The sequence below is a fragment of the Canis lupus genome, chromosome 36 (genome assembly GCF_048164855.1).
Source record: "Canis lupus baileyi chromosome 36, mCanLup2.hap1, whole genome shotgun sequence".
Classification (NCBI taxonomy): domain Eukaryota; kingdom Metazoa; phylum Chordata; class Mammalia; order Carnivora; family Canidae; genus Canis; species Canis lupus.
The window spans coordinates 26,105,062-26,125,747 of NC_132873.1; the positions used below are offsets into that span (position 1 = coordinate 26,105,062).

At 34.1% G+C, this 20,686-nt stretch overlaps 2 long non-coding RNA genes across 8 annotated transcripts in view; one reads left to right on the forward strand and one right to left on the reverse strand.

The window, feature by feature from the left end:
- LOC140625479 (uncharacterized) overlaps positions 1-6,610 on the forward strand; it is an 84,079-nt gene extending 77,469 nt beyond the window's left edge. The window contains exon 3 of the long non-coding RNA XR_012024818.1: positions 6,561-6,610. This is a non-coding gene — a long non-coding RNA (uncharacterized lncRNA). The remainder of the gene's footprint in view (positions 1-6,560) is intronic.
- The window catches only part of LOC140625478 (uncharacterized), a 109,953-nt gene continuing 95,192 nt past the window's right edge, over positions 5,926-20,686 (reverse strand). For 3 of the 7 annotated variants that reach the window (XR_012024813.1, XR_012024816.1, XR_012024814.1), the window contains one exon: positions 5,929-6,066. This is a non-coding gene — a long non-coding RNA (uncharacterized lncRNA). Of the gene's footprint in view, positions 6,067-20,686 lie in introns of all 7 variants that reach the window. The other 4 variants (XR_012024815.1, XR_012024817.1, XR_012024811.1 and 1 more) reach the window with 4 other exon arrangements.

Sequence of the window (20,686 nt, forward strand, 5' to 3'; positions counted from 1 at the left end):
ATACACATAAAATTGAATAATAATGAAGGAATAACAATAATGAAGGAATAACAAAGAAAATAGATAATTAAAACATTCTATATCATCAGATGCTAAAATTACAGACAATAGCTGGTGTTTTAAATGGATATTTGTGAAATTAAAGAGTTTTTAAAATCTATAAACTTGAAATACATATCCTTCTAAAACATGATAGGACAGGGAGAGGTAAATAGATAATTATTTATTCTAATCTCTAGTGTACACTCTAAAATATACTTATGTATACTTTACATATTTGAAAAGTCAGGAGTTTCCATGGGTATTTGTTTTTGGAAGATTTTTCATTGGCAGTTTACAGGTTCTCTACTAAGGATCCATCTTTTAAAAACATTCATGATCCTTTATTTCTTGGACCCTAAGCCACCAAGGAAGTAGGTTTATTTAGTGTACTCTCCACCGAACCCAAAAATAAGCCTAACTGCATTTAAAAAGCTTTTAATGTGTGTTGAAATACACATCTAGGACCATCCTCAATGGCCAGCCACTTCATCTTCTTCTTGTTACCTGAGTAGGTGCAGCTTCTTGTACTTAATGCAACTTTGATACATTGTTTTAAATCAGTTTATTTATACCTAATATTGTATAGAATAATATTATGTACATTATTTCTGTCTCTATATTCATGTCTTGATAGACGCAACATGTATATGTCCTGTACCTCCAAAAATAAAAAAAATGAATATTTTACTATTACCACCTCCTCCTCCATTATACCAAACATTCTTATTGATGACTCAGTGTACGCTGTTTAATTTTTAAAAATAATAAAAATAGTTTATAAATTTGCCTTAATTTAAGCAGAAAATAAATGGAATCAGAATATCCTATTCTGATTGTGTAGCATTCTGGCTACACAAGATTTTGTTATCTCTAAAGCCAAGAAATTTGAGAGTGCCATATCTGATAATTATTTTTTCACCCTAAACTTAGTCTCACTTCTATGACTCATCTGTGGTGAGTTCTCAAACTCCTTAGGGTTAAGCTCATGTCTGTTCATGGAGGCATGACTGAGTTTCAGGTAGAAAAAGTGACAACCAAATGTGATACATTCTAATTAGATTTTGCTGTCATCCAGGCTAGGACCTCTAGTAGTAATATATACACAAGAAGTGGAAAGTTGAGCACAAAAGGCTAATGAAGGTATCTTAGTAAAAATTAATAAACACTTTCAAAGTGAGTGCAAATTAAGGCTGTTGGGCTCTATTTAATTTTATAGGTACAACATTTTCTTAAACTCCTGCTGCCTTACAATCTGATAATATCATATTTTAAGATAAAAGGACTGTTAACCAATTTAAGATTATAAAATTCCTAGGGTTTCATTTTATATAAAAACCCTATATTCTTCTACATGTTTATTAAAATACCTCCAAACTGTGCCTCGTTAGATTTTCATTTCTGTTATTGTTCTTTAAAAAAATGAGCCAATTAGGCTAGAGTAGGTTAATCTACAAAAGTTTTTAGTAACGTTTCAGAAGCTTTATGCCAATTTGCTTATAATTCTGCCAAAGTGTGAGTCACCTGAAGTATAGGTAATGACTACACCCATTCTTCAGAACAATTTAAGAATGGATAATGGATATTCTGAGGACTCTTTAAAGCAAAGCAGACAGCAGCAGAGTTGATGAGAAATGTACTTGAAAATCCCCCAATGTCATGTTTGGCCCATACATTGTCCTTAGATTGTCAGCTCTTAAGATGGACTTCATTTTTCAGTTATTATTTACTTTGCTATTTTTAATGTTTTTCTACTTTTGTCTAGCTCTATTCACATGTCTTTGCTTGCCATAATTTTCATAATGGCCCTACCATTTTGCTAACATTTCTAGAATGTTGAAGTACAATATACTTTTATATAACTACTAAGACTTTTTAAGCTTGATCTTGTAAAAATTTTCTTATAACATACAAATGCATCTTTTTATCAATATTTATAAACTAGGACCCAACTATATTAGCTACTCTAGAATCTCCAGCTTTATAAATTCTTCTAGGATATTCTAATATAAGAATAACTCTAAAGATATCTATCATATCTTGGTATCTGTGCATTTATAAGGTACCACCATCTCAAGTCAAATCTTGAACATTGACATTTGCTTGAAGGATTTTGAATGATTAATCTTAAGTACTATGATGGTTGATTTATGTGCCACTTTGGGCTAAGGAAAGCTCAGATAGCTGGTAAAACATTACATCTGGATGTTTCTGTGAAAATATATTGTGCTAGAGGTTAGGATTTGAATCAGCAGAATGAGTTAGAAGATTTCCCTCACCAGTGCAGTGGGCGTCATCAAATCCATTGAAGGCCTGAATAGAATGAAAGTGGGGAGGAAGGGTGAATGTGCTCTCTGCTTGAGGTGAGACATCCATAGTCTCTGGTACTTGGGCATTCCTCCTCTTGGTTCTTAGATCTTCAGACTCGGACTGGGCCTTACAACTTTTTGTTCCCTGGTTCTTAGACCTTCAGATTTGGGCTATAACTGGCTTTCCTGGGCCTCCAGATTTCAGAAAGCAGATGATAGAACTCCTCAGCCTCTATAATTGTATATCTTACTCATTATAATAAATCACTTTCTATGTATTTATATATCTATCTCTATTTTTCTATCGTTTCTTATTGGTTCTGTCTCGTATCTTTGTATCTATCACTTATCTCCCATTGGTTCCAGTAGTAATCCTATCTTTGTTAGGTCCTTCAGTGACACATTTTTATTTCCAGTCTCTCATGTCTTCTATCATTTGACCCTACAAAAGCAAGGACAGCATATATGTTATTAGGCTAATGGTCATAGGTAAATAGAAGTGCTTATCAAAAATTGTAATTAATCCTTAAACAATACAAGAAAAAATAAATGTCTAGGCCTCCCTAGAAAGGAGTCTCCTGTTACATATATTTAGTCTAGGCAAGCCGATGAGAAGCCTAAGTTCTATGTAAATTAATGGTCTGGGGGCAAATTTCTTATTTAGGAATCGGTGTGCACTGTACTTTTCCTTTGTATATGATTATCACCTTTCAGAATGTCAAGGGGTTGGCTATGGATAGGCAACTTATAAAGAAAGCTAATGCTCAGAGACTCAGATTCTACCAATTTCTATAATTTTTTTTCCAAACAGACACATGACCAACCTGTAAAATAGTTTTGCAGTAAATATTTCTTTAATAAATAAACAGTGTAAAACCTGCAAATCAATTATATCTCTAAGATAACAGATATGCATGTGTCTTGAATAACATATGAGAAATTTAAGCAGAATTGCAGGGAATGGTTTTGCTCATTGTATTTTTCTAGTTTAGTTGGGTTTTTGTCTTTAACCATAGCATATGTGTTTCGGTCATGATGTCACCTAATTTACAGTAAGGCTGATCTTTGTGTTTTCTGATCTTATCACTCCTACATTATGAGGATATGAACAAAGTTCATCCTTAATGAATATTAACTAAAGACACAAAGTCATTTATTAACAATGCATGAAATCAGTATCCTCTATTTCCTTGATCTTATGCATGCATAAAAATATATTCTTGTAGGTTTTTATTAGCATAGGATATATGCATTCAATTAATAAGAATCCAATTATCTAAACTTCCTGAAAAAAGTCATTCTTGTTACATTTAGAGTGCAATATAATGTAAAGTTATCATATAAAGTCTATTCTGTTTCCTGGTCACATTTGCTTTGCTTTTAGGCTGAAACATTTCCGAACTCTTTGATGAAAGGTTTGCATTTTAAACTGAATTTAATTCTGGAACCACTACAGAGTACTCTGTGATGGAACATTGCCAATAAAATATCCACATATGTTGACACAATATAGATACTCCAAAAAAAGTGTAAGCCGCTGTTCCATCATTCTGGTATGTAGTCTTTAGGTGGCACTGTGGTTCTAGTAGTAAATCTAATATTAGAGCCTTTTGTTAGGTTTATGAATAAAGAACTCTATCACTATTTTTGCATTTATTTTTCATAATTATGCCTTGTATTATAGGAATCATCCTGACTTATAGAACTTTTTTCATATATTATTTCACATTATTGTAAGCTTAAGAACAAAGCAAAATATTCATTTTATTCCCCTTTGACAGATGGCAAAAATAAGGTTCAGAGAAGTTAAATGGTGTTTACGGGCTTCCTCATGCCCTGCAGTATATTTTGAAAGAGAAGATATTTTACCTTTCTTCCTGGGCTGCGTCTGCTTCAGTATCAAGCACTTTCCCAAGTCCCCCAGCTCCTATGTGACTGATGCTGACCTTGGTGATGTTTAGCACCTGAAGGTGTTGGGCAGGATACACTCATTTCGATGATTTTTCTGTTAAATAGAGAGCAGAGAAGGTTTCAATATGCCACGGCCCTCTTAATTTTTTCATCTCTTTGTTCATCTTTATATCTCTATTCTAAAAAGGACAGCAGAGTTGAGTAGTAATTAATGAACATAGGACGTAAAATTTAGAACTATATGCTAAATGGGACTTTTCACACAGTACAAAAGAAACATAGCTAACAAGATAAATCTTTCCCTTAATGTTCCTCTGAAAGGATTCCTCTGTATATGTCCAGTTCCTAAATTTATGACTCTGTTTCCAACTTTTGCATTTCTGTTGAAAATATCTTCTTCCTCCAAACTTGAATGCACAGTTTAGATCCAACTGTTGGGAAAACCTAACACCTACCTGTGTAGTTGGTACCCCCACTTCTCTAGAAACGTATTTCTCCAATTTGACATCTCCAACCAATAAAGCATGTCTGGGGGTTTGGTTAGAAATTCTGTAGGTAGTCCCCAGAGCAGTCCATTAGAGGGCTAAGCATTTTTCAAGTTCATGCTCTTTACTGGTTATTCTCTTGCTCTTTCTTGGTTATTCTCAAGTTCTTGGTGTCTCTTGGTTATTTTATCAGAGATAGGTACAGACATGTCTCTGTGATTTCCTTTTTTCTGAGTTCATAACTTAAATAAGAGTCATACACACACATACATCCCTATATTCCAGGACAAGGCAGGTATTAATTCCTAGACAGAGTATCATCTAATCTCCCTCAGAATGAGAGAACTATTTTCCTAATTACCCCCACAACTTTCCAGACTCTCTTTCTTCAATGGAGTTAGTATGTCATTATTTGGCAGAGCATCACCTTACTTTCAAATTGTGCTTTTTGGACTTTTGCTTAGGAAAAGATTTGGGTCTATGTTAATCCATATGATCTTACTCACCCCTGCTTTGACTATACCAAGATCTGACTAATGTTTCCTACTTCCATTTGCAAGTACTCGACTAAATTCTTAGTGAAAGACTCTCCTCTTCCCTAGTCTGGAGAGAAAGGAGATAAAGAAGGTACATTGCTTCAATCTGAGCTGGAATTGATTGATTGCAAACATGAATTATGGAAAAAGAATCCAATGTCAATTTTCTTAATGGTGCTGTCTAGCTCCTCTTCATTCTGGTATCCAAACTTCACTTTTCTCTGAGTTTATGCTATGTGACTCAAAATACTTTCCAAAGTGTCGATTACTTACTGTGGAATGGCAAACAGAAGGCAGAGCCTGTAATCACAGAAAATTCTGGATAGAGGGAACGGTAGAGCCAGACCATTGGAAAAATCTGTCTGACTGATAGTAACTTGCATGTCAATTTTGCAATACCCAGTCAGGTTTCAAAAGTTATATTTGAGTGATCTCTAATTTCTTAGTGCTTTGCTTGTAATTTTCTTAGTGGTTTTAATGTCATGTCATTTTTGGGTCACAATTATATTGTATTAAAATACTTCAGTAAAAGGATAGAATTTTTTATTTTTATCTTTTTTATCATAAAGTCTTTTGTGTTTACACTTACAGTATCTTACTAGTCTAGGATTAGACAGACAAATTTACTTATTTCCACAGTATTTCTCAGATGACTGTACCACAAAGCTTGAATTAAGTCTTACAACAATAACTTTAGATTTCAATGCTCCTTCTCGAAGTTCCTACGAGCACATATGTATATATGTGGCAAAGTGAGCAATTAATAGATGTGAATTTGTTGGATTCCTGTAATGACCAAAAAGAAAGAAATATAAGTAAAGGAATAAGAATGCACATAAATTGTCTTATGAAAGACAGAGATGATACCCATTTTATAGATGAGGAACTTGCCTTTCATGTAAGAAGGACAATCATTTCCATAACTTTCACTACATTTCTAATACAAAAGTCACAGTATAAGAAATTGAAGTAGAACTATTTTCAGTTGTAAGTAAGAAGAGACAAGATTCCTATTTTTCTTTTAGAGAATCTAAATACTTGTGCACATCAGAATTATACAGACACAAAAATTTCAAAAAAAAGAATTATACAGACATACAGGAGACCTTAATATACTGACATGATTAAAATATGTTGCTTTTTTTTATATTGCCACGGAACATATATTGTTTTGACAAGATGAGACATGTAGTTACCGCACTGTATATAAACCCAGACTTCAGTTTTAAGTTTCTACTATGATCAAAATAGCCATTTCTTTTTCTTTTTTTTTTAAATAGCCATTTCTTAAGAACTGTGAAATTGTGTTCAGAATATGGGGCACCAAGACCTGAAAGGTAAGTGGAAATTTACTTGAGACAATTGCATTAATGCCAAATAACCTAGAGAAAGATTAAAGAACACATGTATACACCTATATACACGTATAATAGTTAATATGCACACATATAAATACATAATGCATATTATTATTTTTAAATTATTGGAATTTTTTCTAGGTTATTATTTTAAACTAATGAAGTAAAAGCCTGTTTATACTCTTAGTGTCAAAGAAAATGAGATTTAGGTTCATAGAGGACTAAATTTCAATCAAGGCTGTGATACTTTCCAGCTAAGTCTTTTTAAACAGTTTCTTAATCTCTTAAAACTCATTTAATTATTCTTATAATGAGTTTTGTACCTGGCTCATGGAGTTGCTCTGAGGGTGCGATGCATAACACATGTAAAATGTTTAACCAGGTGGCATTGTAATGGCATAGGAACAACGTAAAAAATGTTAGCTGCTACTTTGAGCTATTATGGTAACACCTTATATCACAGATCTCAAATCAGTTTTTGACATATTCTAAACACATGACAGTTGCAAAGATAAAATATGGTAAATTTGGTTAATGATTAAAATATATACTTTAAGAAGTGCATTGAGAAAGAAGTTGCTTTGTGTTTTAATTTTGTAGTGTTCCATACTAGTTATTTTATTTTATTACACACTTACTACAGACAGTGTGCATTTTGCACACATTCTAAATTTCCTTTAGGATCTACAAGAAGTTCTGATTAATATGTACTTGAACTGTGGAGAGGTGATTTTCATGAACTGCACTGTGAAAATTAAATATGATTCATTTAAAAAGAGTCACGTTTAACATATTCAGTCGAAATCATCAATAGTAACATTGTCTACTTCTTTGCTTGAGTTTAGCATTGCTAACTTTGTTATAGCAACAATTTGAGTAATTCTTTGGTAAACTTCCTACTTCTAGGATCGTTGATGTGTATTCTTTCTCTGTATCCTATTTTCAACAAGGCAGTTTTGGGGACTTTTACAAAATTGGACAATTTTTGACTTCATGCAAATTCAACATTATGTTTATATTTACATACTGATTAGATGCTCTTAGTAAATTTTCTTACTCTTCTAATTTTACCAATGACCATACCAAAAATTTCAGAGAGTGTACCTAAATGTCTGACCTATTTTTACATGATAAAAATAAGTTATTTTGATATATCTCTGGACTAATACTAAGATTCTTTAACTTAAGAAGTAGAGTGAGGTTTGCCATCATGTTGAACGCTTATGACAGGCATCAACATGGCCCATGATTTTCAGCTATTTGCACTTAAGACCTGAGATCACATTATCAAAACACAGTGAAAGAAGTAGTATTAGAGCCTCTGGTGTTGTTAGCCCCCCTTCAATATAATCTCTAAAGCCCTGTCTCCACTCCTTCTTGGGCAATCTCACTCCACGCATTACAAGTAATCATGCCCTTTCATCTGTTATTCTAACACACAGTGCACATGACTGCTATGGATTGGGGGCTGAGGATTTGGTGAGTCTATGTTAATATGTGAATTAATTAGTGAAAGATGGTACAGTGAACCCATAAACTAGAAAAATACAATAAATATATTTTATCAGCACCTGCTTGTGGTTGTTGTATTAGAAAAAAGAAATTGACTGCTTGGAAAGTTAGACTGGGTACAGTTAAGAGACATATATGGTAGGAATCTGAGAATCACTTCCACATCCATTTTCTGCCAAGTTTAACATACCTAAAGTTCCCATAGAGGAGGAAAAAGTCTCCTAAGATGATTTGATAATGCAATTCTCTCAGGAGGTTTGGTGATTGGGGTTGTAATGATTGTGACTGTCAAAGTTGTAGGGCACTTCTGCTAGGATGTGAACTGTCACTCTGTCCATTTAAATCCTGTACATCAAGAAAAATCTCTTCGTCATGCAAGTCTTGGGTTGAATGCTCTCCCTCACATGCAAGTCCCTTTCAAAGCTCCGCTGCCCTTACAAAATATGTGTAGTCTCCTCTCCATACAGCTCAGGTGCTCAGTGCTCCAGTCTGTCCCCATAAGTCAGGGCTTCTAATTCCCCTACCATCCTTTTTTGAGTGATTGGGAAGACTGATCATCGAAATTTCCTGTCTCCTCTTGTGACTTCCAGGGAAAATCCTATAGCAGTTTATCTTGGTTGAGATTATTCATTCTAGCATGTATTTCTGGACTTGTTTCTCTCTCTTTCTCTCTCACTCTCTTTTGCCTCAGCACCTACATGAACAGTCTTTACTTCAACCTGTACAGAGAGTAGACTTTAGAGTTTTCCTACCTCCTGGTGTTTTCTTCGACCTCCTCTCCTTCCCAGAAGTCTTACAGGTTCTCCTTTAAGATTGTCAACAAAAACAAGTTGATTAGCCCTTTCTCTCACTCCCAAGTGTTACTTGTCTTCCCTGGAAAATGGGCAGCTGTCGTTTCTTTCAGAATTCCCTAATTCCTTTTCTTGAAAAAGTTAAAATTCTTAGTAAATGATCCTCTTTCTCCTACAACCAAACCACCAGTCCAGCCAACCAAACAAAACACCTTCACCGGGGTATCTCATAACTTCCTCCTCATTTGAGACATATTAGTTCAAATAATACTTTGTATGTGTTGAACTGCCTAGTTTTAAAATTTCTTGACTACAGAAATTAAACCATATAATTATTTGCTTTATTTGTGTGATCGTAACTATTTGTTTTAGAACAGCATAAGTGTAAAAAAAGTCTCTGTATTTTTTGTTTGTTTGTTTGTCTTGGTTTTGTTTTTTATGAAAACACACGACCTGGCTAGACTCAGGTACCAAAGCTATAGAGAACTGATGAAATGAGAGTAAGCAACACACATCTGTGTCCTCTAAAAGTTACAGAGCTCTCCTTGAACTGTGATTCTGGATGAATATGTAAACACACTATGTCAGCGTAACTCAGTCAAGCTATTATATTGTATAAGGTAAGATGAGAGAATTTCATAGGAGACAATTTCCACATTATTTCAAGTAAAATATTTACCTTCTCTTCTTAATTCCTCACACTACACATAACTTCTCTTGAACTATATAGCTTTCGGTACTACTGAAAGAAAGCAAAATTCCCTTTTAATCATGATCATATTTCCTCTCTCTAGGCTTCCAACAAGACAGACTTTCTTTTCTATAAAGATGTTTAAATCCTCAAAATGTCCTTTGTGCCTCTGGTTTCTTAATTTCCAAAGTGGTCTTTACAGACTAAAAGACACTCTGTTATTTAGCAATAACATAGATGCTAACCATAATAAGATGTAGTTGAGAGCTGACAAAGCATTCTGGGTAATGGTATAAAAATTAGCACATTAAGCATTTTTTATACTTGCATTCTGATTAAAGCTTATAGAGTAAATCAGTGGTGCTCCTCGTCATTAAATTGAGGCTACTAATAAAATGATAAATTGAAAAGAAAAAGAAAAATCGTTAATAGTGCTTGATGGTGTGATTTCTCATACATAACCAGTTCATTGCCAAAGAGGTGTAATAAAAGTCCTACCATTTGTGCTGGGAGAGTGAAAAACTTGAGTTATAAGCAATTAAATAAATTCCAGTTTAAAATAAGTATACCAGCAAGTTGCATATTTACATGCCTGTTATTTTTCATGACATGATTAGAAAAGAGAAAAGAAATATTTTATGTTTATTTCTGATGCAATAGTAGCATCTGCTCTTACTGCTGCTCTATGTTTATAGAATTTCTTTCTGATATCTATTTACTCCTGGGCATTTCAATCATTTTGAGGAAAATAAGCGTTTGGCTTCCCCCCATCTCTCCCATATGATGCTTGAATGAATTGTATATGAAAAAAAAAAAGTTAGTTTTATTTAAGAACTTATTTTTAGCAAATTATACTTTTCACAAAAATTACTTTTAGAGAATAGATGCAGTTACCAATTATTGGTCATATTTAGTAGGTACTTTTTTTTTTTAATTTTTTTTTAATTTATTATTATTTATTTTTATGATAGTCACAGAGAGAGAGAGAGAGAGGCAGAGACACAGGCAGAGGGAGAAGCAGGCTCCATGCACCGGGAGCCCGTTGTGGGATTCGATCCCAGGTCTCCAGGATCGCGCCCTGGGCCAAAGGCAGGCGCCAAACCGCTGTGCCACCCAGGGATCCCTAGTAGGTACTTTGTATTTGATTTCTTTCTCAAGAACTTTCATATTTTAAAATCTCATCTCCAATCCACATAATTTGACTTTTAATACCACTTGCTCTGCATTCTTAAAAGTTATTGAAGGATAATGATGATTATGGAGCCTATATTTAACCTATCTGGATGCATTTCAATGTCATCATCTGCACTCAGTATAGACTCTAACTGGGTTTATTAAAAAACAAACAGACAAAACCTTGCTGAGATACTCTGTTCCAGCCAGGGTTTAACGCTTCCATGCATGTATATTTCTTTGCCTGTAGTAGCTACTTCTCTACACATTCATGACCTTTACTGCCTTTAAGCACTGATTGGATATCACCTCCTCTGTGAGGTCTTTTCTGAGCAACCCTGTTTTTCCTCAGCGTATTCACTTAACATCCCATTAACATTTAGGCATATAATTTCATAAGACCATTAATTGATTATGTTCATGTTTCTTGCACATATTCATTGGGCTTTATCTTGTGTTAGTCCTGTTATTTTCATTAGGAATATGGATTTTCAGATATTGTATGACAATAAGTTTTGAGGAATCAGTGGTTTACCCCCCAGATCTTCTACCTACTGATCCATAAGTCATTATTTTTTCTGTAATTAGTGTCTTGGATGCTGTCATAATTTTTTATTAGAAGTATTAAGCTTGGGATCCCTGGGTGGCGGTGCAGGTTAGCGCCTGCCTCTGGCCCAGGGTGTGATCCTGGAGACCCGGGATCGAATCCCACATCGGGCTCTCGGTGCATGGAGCCTGCTTCTCCCTCTGCCTGTGTCTCTGCCTCTCTCTCTTTCTCTCTCTGTGACTATCATAAATAAATAAAAATTCAAAAAAAAAAAAAAAAAAAGAAGTATTAAGCTTGAAGGGTGCCTGGGTAGCTCAGAAGGCTAAACGTCTGACTCTTGATTTTGGCTCAGGTCTTGATATTAGGGTCATGAGTTTGAGCTCCACATCGGGCTCTGTGCTCAGCAGGGAAGTCTGCTCTGCTTAAGATTCTCTAACCCCTTCTCCTTCTGCCTCATTCCCTGCAAACACTTTCTCTAAAATAAGTAAATAAATAAATATTTTTTAAAATTATGAATCTTGAAGGATTCCATATGGAATTTAGCATATATGTTTTATATACTCTGCCTTAAGTAGCTTGTCTCATATCCTAAAAGATATGTATGTTGACATGAAGTAGAAATTCGAAAAGTGAATACTTCATAAGTATTTTATAATACTTAAATGCCTAATCATTTATTTTTAATCACTAATGAATTTATTAACTCAAATGATTTTAAAACAGGACATAGTTTAAAACTCATTCCAATGCCTCATTTACAGTTGAGAAAAATTGAAATCTAGCAAATGTTAGGTGACTTACTTAAGACCATTTATAGGAGGCAATAGTTAACTATCCTACTTCAAAAGTTCATACTTTTCTTATAACCCAATATTGTATGAGTGCAAGTTATTTTTCTTTAAAGTAAGACACGGAAAAAAAATCTACAAAATCTCATTATTAACTGGTATATATTTTTTCAAGATTTTATTTATTTATTTGAGACAGAGAGAAAGCAAGCATGGGGGGAGGAGCAGAGGGAAAGGGACAAGCAGACTCTCCACTGAGTATAGTGCCTGACATAGGGCTTGATTCCATGACCCTGAGATCATGACCTGAATCAAAATCAAGAATCAAATGCTTAATTGACTGAGCCACCCATGTGCCCCTAGTGTGTGTGTGTGTGTGTGTGTGTGTATTTTGCTTTTGCCCCTAGTATATTTTTAATGAATGAATGAATGAATGAATGAATGAATAAAATAATTACTACTCATCTTTAGGTCCTAAATGAATGCATATTTTGAGATATGTCAATAAGGGTGTCCACATTTATGAAAATAATTACTATTTTTTCAAAATAGTAATTTATAACACTTTTTGAAAGAAAACTTATGGCATATCTAAATTATGTTGCATAAGTGGAAAAATATTGAATGTGGTCCCCAGATAGTTGTTTAGTGTTTTTATTAGGAAATATTTTATTGGCATCACTTGGAAAATGTATATACCTTTATAAATCTCAATCAGTCAAGAAATCAGAAAAAAAGAGAACGTATTATAATCTTCTTGTGGAGTGTAAATCTGAACAATCAACATAAAAATGTTACTGGTTAGGGACACCTGGGTGGCTCAGCAGTTGAGCATCTGCCTTTGGCTCAGGGCCTAATACCAGGTCCGGGGATTGAGTCCCACATCGGGCTCCTTGCATGGAGCCTGCTTCTCCCTCTGCCTCTGTCTCTGCCTCTCTTTCTGTGTCTCTCATTGGTAAATAAATAAAATCTTTTTTTAAAAAGTTACTGGTTAAAAGGAATTAATGGAAGTCAAGTTGAAAATAAGATCAGAGAATGTCAACATGCAGTCACAGGGTAAAATCAACAATTCCAAGAATGTGAGATTTAGTCAAGATCTATTCTCATCAGTCAATCTTGTTTGTAGCTCTTGCCATGTTATAAGTGTGTGTTCTGAGGTCTATCAGCTGATAATGCTAAGTCAATCTTGGAAAGAAAATAAATATTAATTAGTTCATGTGTACATTTTAGTGTATTTACATAGCATAATATATTTCACATAGATCACATGAGGCTATTCCAAAAAATACGTTTGGAAGCAAAATAAACATTTAGCAATTTAATACATAATTGATTCTGCATAGCACTGTTGAACTCATTAGTAGGTCCTAATGCTATATTTTTCAAATAATAGCCAATAGTGTTCTCTGGTATTTTTCAGTGTTTCATTATTTGCTATAGGATACAAGAATTATACATATTGCTAGATCCTGTAGCAAATAATCAAACACTGAAATATATATATTTAATTTCAGGAATTCTCAGTAATTTCAAGAATTCAAACATCTTGCTTCCAAATCCCAAAGATTAATATTTGTAAGGGATCTGGCAACATTAGTGTTGTTTATAAATAGTTAATCACTTCCAGGACTAATTGTACTATTAAATTAGTTTGTGCTCAGAGTTTTAATCAGGGATTTTAGACTAGGGCAGGGTATATATTTTCAGCACTTGCTCTTGATCTCAAATGTATTCAATATCTTAGTCAGTGTAGTGTCAGGTTGTAATTTTATAAAGTGTGAAGATGAAGAGTAGATGGTCAAAATATCAATTCAATTTAACATGATAATTATTAATTAGTCATCTTCCATCTGTAAGATCCTGAGGGATATTCACAGATAGTCAAGGAATTATTCTATTCTGTGATAAGTGTGTAACATAATGAGGGAAGTGAACACATAAATAATCATAATGCATCAGTAATAGATGTATAAATAATCTGCTCAGGCTCATGCTCTTGGCTGAATATTTTAGAACTGGGAAACAATTTTGAGTGTCTAGAAATGGCACAGGCTCCTTATTAAGTGCTTAGGTGTCTTGTATTTTTAATATTTCCCATTATATATATACATTTTATTCTTTACACTATGCAGGTAGTAGCAGAGTGTAAAGACCTGAATAACTACCTCTATAACTATCTCCATAATAACTACCTCTAACTACCCTCTACTGAATAACGCCTCTGGGGTAGGCATTATAATATGTGATTTATGTTTATTATTACTACTCATAAGACAAACCTGCAAAATATATATCATTATCCCTATTATTATTTTATAGAGGAGGAAACAGATTCAGAGAATTTAAATGACTAATGACTTACCTAAGGGCTCAAAGCTCTCAGCTGGGGAAGTCTCAGTCATACGTGTGTACTCTGAAATTTATTCGAAGCATTATGTAAGACCTAGAGTCTCTGTTGCAAACATGGGGTGTGAGCTTGTAATGGCGGAAAAATCCGTTAATAGTCCTATAATTCTGTGTTTGAATTTCTAGTGTGTCTAATCCTAACTGCATGACTTAATTTGAGTGTTATATATATAATCTATAAAATGAATTTAATTGGAAGAAGAAAATTGATTGATGTTCATGGAAACAGACAGAAGCAGGAAGTGTAAGAGAACTATAGTGTTTGAGTAAAGATAAAGTATAAAACATATGAAAAAGTATTCCTTCCACTAAGTACAACTAAAACTCCTGGGCATTATATATTAATTGAATCTAAGAAAACTTTCAAAGATGTAGAGAAGAAGGCCAACTGGCTGGGAACATCAGTCCTGAAGCAATGATATAATGGTAAGTTCCTTGAGTTTTTTTGTTTGTTTGTTTTGTTTTTCATTTTTTGTTTTGCCACATATATCTCTTATTTAGAGCTGAAGAAACTAACAACCAAGAAATCTTGTCTTCAAGACTTCTAGATACGAAGATCAGTGAAACAATAGAAAAACTAGAATTAGATTCACACAAATATACTCTACTGATTTTTGACAAAGATGAAAGACAATTCAGTGGAGGAAAGATTGGACGTCAGTAGACAGAAAAATAAACTTCAGTCTAAGTCCCACACCCTATATAAATTAACATGAATCACAGACTTAAATGTAAAATGCAAAACCATAAAAGTTTTAGAAAAATAATATAGGGAAAAATCTGGATCTGGGGCAAGGCAAAGAGTTCTTAGGCTTAAAGTCAAAGCAAATTCACAAAAGGAAAAAAAATGAAATTATCAAAATTTTAAAAATTTACTTTGTGAGAGATTCTGTTAAGAGCATGTAAGGACAAATAACTGACTGAGAGAAAATATTTACAAAGCTTAATTATGACACAGAACTAGTATCTAGAAAATATTTTTTAAATCTGAAAAAAAAAATCTGAGAATGCAGTAATAAAAAAAACAATCTAATTAAACATGGGCAAAAGTCATAGAGATTTCACTGAAGAAGATATATAAATGACAAGCACATGAAAAGATGTCCATCATTATGAAAAGATGTCCATCATTAGCCATTAGGGAAAGGAATATTAAAAACACAATGAGATATCACTACACATGGTTAAATGGTTAACGTAGAAAGGTTTAAGTAGAATGGTTAACGTAGAAAATAATGACAACACCAAATGGTGGTTGTCTTGCAGAGAAACTAGATCACCCATGCATTGCTAGTGGGAATGTAAGACGGTACATCCACTCTGGAACTGCAACTAACATACAAACCTGCCATTGCACCACTAGGCTTTTATCTCAGAAAAATGAAGACTCATGTTCATGCAGAAATCTGTACATGAATGTTTATAGCAGCTTTATTTGGAATAGCTAAAAATCTCGAAACTACCCAGATGTTTCTCAGCGGGTGAATAACAAATCCAACTGTGGTACATCCCTACCATAGGATACTGCTCAACAATAAAAGAGAGTAGTTTATATATACATACAGCGACTTGAATGAATCTCCCAAGAATTATGCCAAATGCACAAAGCAAATCCCAAAAGGTTCTATACTGTATGACTCCATTTATACAACATTCTTGAAATGACAACACTATAGAAATGGAGAACAGAATAGTTGGCTGCTAGGGTTAAGGAGATTATGGGGATGCGAGCGACCTGTGTGAGGCTACAGAAAGGCAACATGAGAGATCCTTGTGTCAATGGAAGCATCCTGTGCGGTGAACATATCAATATTAATACCCTGCTTGTGATGTGGTGCTATAGTTTGCAAGAAACTTCCATTGAGGAAATCTGGATAAAGAGTAGAGATGATCTTTGTATTTTTTCTTATAACTGCTTGTGAATCTACAGTTGTCTCAAAGTAAAAAAAGCTTCAGTTAAAAACGTGAGAGAGAATTACAGTAGATAAAACTAAATGCACATGGAACCAGATTATTAATCATTTTGAATGCAGTGCCTCAAAATGTCTAGACTTTAGACTTGGTTTTATAGATGAGGAGGCATCATCAAAATATTCAAGATACAGAGTATTAATAATTTGGGAATGCACTACCTCTCTTGGTAGTAATACAATGCAGTAATAATGTAGTAATTATTAGGACATTGTTTCACTTTATTTGGAGAGAGTAAAATATCAATAGAAAGACAAACATTTTTTCTCCTGAGTACAAGAGTAAAAATATTTAGACTGATTGGAAGTGTAATTGGTGAGGAAGGGTATCGAGAATGTAAAATCAAACCTGACTTTATAATTTCTAGCCTGAGTGGCTGGGTGAATAGTAATGTCATTAACTGAAATGGGCAAAGCAGGCAAAGCAGCAGGCTTGTGAAAGGGAGCATGAGTGATGAAAGTAATAGAGATTTGGTGTTGGATTTTAATTTCAGGTATGCTGCATTTAAGATGAAGGTAGGAGATCCAAGTGAGATATATAGGAAGCAGGGGGGGGTATGGTCTGGATTTCTGGGGAGACAGTCCATAAAAGTCTTTCTCAGGCATTGACATACAGGTATGAATTAAAACCATGGAGTGCAAGAAATAATTAATTTCCTTAAGAAATAAAGGAAACTTAGATGTCAGCAATGTTTACAGAGCAGTTGAAGAAAAGGGAAACAACATGAGAAATTGAGGACAATTATCAGAGATAAAGGATAATCAGAATTGTGTAGTTTCCTGGAAGCCAATGAAGGAATTGTTCAAGAAGAGAATGATCAATAAAATAATATATTGCTTAAGATTTTTGGAATCTACTGTTCAGTTTGCAATGAGGAGATGACTTAAGAACTTTTGAGTGCTACTTGAATTTATAGCAGTAAGAATGAAAACCATTATGACAGTGACAATGAAAGCAAGGGGTTGGAAATAAGCAAAAAGAGGAAAAGAGGCAGGAAGGCTAGTTGTTAGAGCTGGAACAAGAAATAGGAAAGAATGGGAGAGAAGATACGAGATATAAGATAATTGGAGTGATTTAGAGATATAAGGAGACTTCTTAGAGGAAACAAATGCAAGATTGGGGGCTAGGATGACCATCAATCTCCCAGCTTAGTTACAAAACACACCCATTTTAGCCCTGAGCTCTCAAATGACTTTTTCTGCTGAAGATTTGAATATAAAAGCAATAGGCTTACAAGGCAAGGCAGGCTGTTGATGAAAGTTTTCATTGAAATTGGCAGGCACCTTGGGAATCAGCTGTTGGTTATAGGTGGATCATTTTAAAGTAGTTTAAAAATCTAATGGTTGATTCTAAGTTTTTGTGCTTCAGACCATGAGAATTCCCTAAGTACTTGATCCAAGAATATTACACATATTTCAGATATAGAATTACCAGCTGCTGTGTAGCTATTCTTCATGATGTATTTTGTTAGTGAATTGAAAAAAAAAAATGTGCATTATGCAGTTGGTTACTATAATGATTGTTCAATATGTAGAACATGGAAAAGGGGAATCCTGACATTTTACTAGCTATTTCACTTAGCAAGTTGGTAGAAACCCATTGTACTGTAATTCCATGTTATATTGTTATTATAAAGCCCCAAACTTAGAGGAGACAATATCCTTCCTTAGATGTAAGGATAGAACTCACTTGGATCGCAAGCAGTTATCTGAGGATCCTTGCAGAACTCTTCAGTAAAAACCAGGCCTCTGCAATATCTCCTCCAGGTGTTCTCACTTCCATGGACAGTCCATTGGAGCTCTTAAGTTCCTTTGTACCGGTGGCTTCACCTCAAGAACACCAATGACAGCACTTTGCATATTTGGGGCACTTTGACATGAAGAGTTGGGTTCTGGAATCAGACCCCTTGGGTTAAGGTTCTGCTTCCAGTATCTAAGCTGCATGATTTGGGGCAAATCATTGAAACTCTCTGTACCACAAGTTCAAAATAGCTCCTGCTACACATATAGAGATGCTTTGAGGATTAAATTAGGAGAGCCTGAGGTAACGCATAGAGCACTTAAAATGACTCACAGAACTTTATGAATTATAGTCACTATTTAGTGGTACGCTTATACGTCTTACTCTTGTAGATAATACTTTCTAATATCTTAACTGGATATTAAGTAAATGATTTTAAGATATAAATACATAGTGTTCATACATTGTCTACTTGTATGAGATGGAAGAAATCTGAACTGTTTTGGTGCTTTGTCAAGAGATCTAACCAATTTCTAAGAAGAAAAGGAATTATCAGCTGGGATTTTGACCGACCTCAACATTTTTTTTCCCCTTAAATTACACGGAATAATTACCTGATAACTGCAATGTCATGATTTTTTCATTTGCACATATTTGAAATTTGAAAATATAGAATTATTTAAAGTTCCTCATCTTCTAAATGATTTTAATCCTTAAACAAGGTGAGGATTTTCTGGTTCCCATTTTGAACCATCTTGCAGGCTCCTAGGAATTCACACAGAATATCCCTACCATACTTTGCAGCAAGAAGACAGAATTTCTAGTGTCAAGAATGACAGAATGGCATTCGGACTGGGAAACCCTCTGGGTAATTTCATTTTCATTTACTAGTGAAGCAGAAAAGTCAACATGTTGTGTGTCAGAGTACAATGAGAGATTCTCCTTGGCAGTTTGAATTTTAGCCATTGGTGAGTGGAGAAATGTCTAGAGCTGGCTGCCAAGGTGTAAGTTCACATAGATAAGTCTGGTTTAAAGTAGGCGAGTAGTGTGCATTTTGATATTATCAGAAATAGAAAAGGCCCTTTAGCTTGAGCCAAATGCTGTAGGGAATTCTAGCCCCTGTGAAATCTGATGCTCTGATGGTTGATCGTCAACTCTGAAATGACATCAAGGCTTAGTCTTTCCTTCGAACATTTCTACCTGGCTTGGACTTTATAAAGATAGAAAAAGGAAACTGTGAAGGGAGAAGAGTAGCTATTCTAGAATTTCACACGGAAGTAGAGAATTTTTCAATTAAAAATACTTTATTATATGACATGACAATTCTAAAATTTAGTAGGTTGACTCTTTTTTGACCTGGGAATATTGTTTTGCATATGTATTTTACTGAATGATAAGCTAGGACAACTTAAAATAGATCTCCTAAATGCTAAAGTCAAACAGCTTATCCTTTCTGTACTGTTTTATATTGTTTATACTTTTGCAGAGCAGGATTCGTTACATAATGATGAATGTAAATAAAATAATTCACGGTGAAAAATGTTATGATATTAAATGAAAGTATATTTCCATCATCCCTGGGAATCCCACTCCCCAGAGCTAACCACAAATAGACAGTTTGGTGTGTATTCTATAATGAACAAATATTTAACAATACCTGTACACACACACACACACATAAACATGCGGAAAACAGACTTTGTTGGCAAAAATGGTACGAAGAATCTGTACAGACTATTAGGTGAATTGTTATTTAAGATAAAATTACATTTTATATTAACATGTGGAAATGACATATTTACATTAGAGAGTATTACACTAATTAAACAGTAATTTTAATTAAGCTTACATATTGCTAACTTTTCTAGGAGAGAGACACGTATTATTGCTGCAGTGAACATGGATAGTTCATGTGTGTAGGGAAAATCTATAGCATTGAAATCGTTGGAGCAAAAGGAAGCATACTTTTAAAGTTTTTATTTAAATTCCAGTTAGTTAACATACAATGTAATGTTAGTTCCAGGTGTACAATTTAGTGATTCAACACTTCCATACAATGTTCATCACAACTGTGCCCTCCTTAATCCCCAGCACCTGTTTAACCTACCCCAACCCCGTCCACTTCCCTCCTGGTAACCACCAGTTTGTTCTCTATAGTTAAGAGGCTGTTTCTTGGTCTGCCTCCCGCTCTCTTTTTTCCCCTACGACTTTTTTAAAAATATTTTTTAAAAATATTTAATTTATTTAATAGTACTAATAGGTTAAGTACTCTTTTTACTCATGTTTGTCTCTTCAATAAACAGCATATACTTAGTTACATAGCAGGTGTTTCCCTAATGTTGTATGTGGAATTAATGATTAAATGGTGGGTTAACAACAAAAAAAGTGATATGTAGTTTGAAAATCAAGAAAGACTTCATTCGGGGATC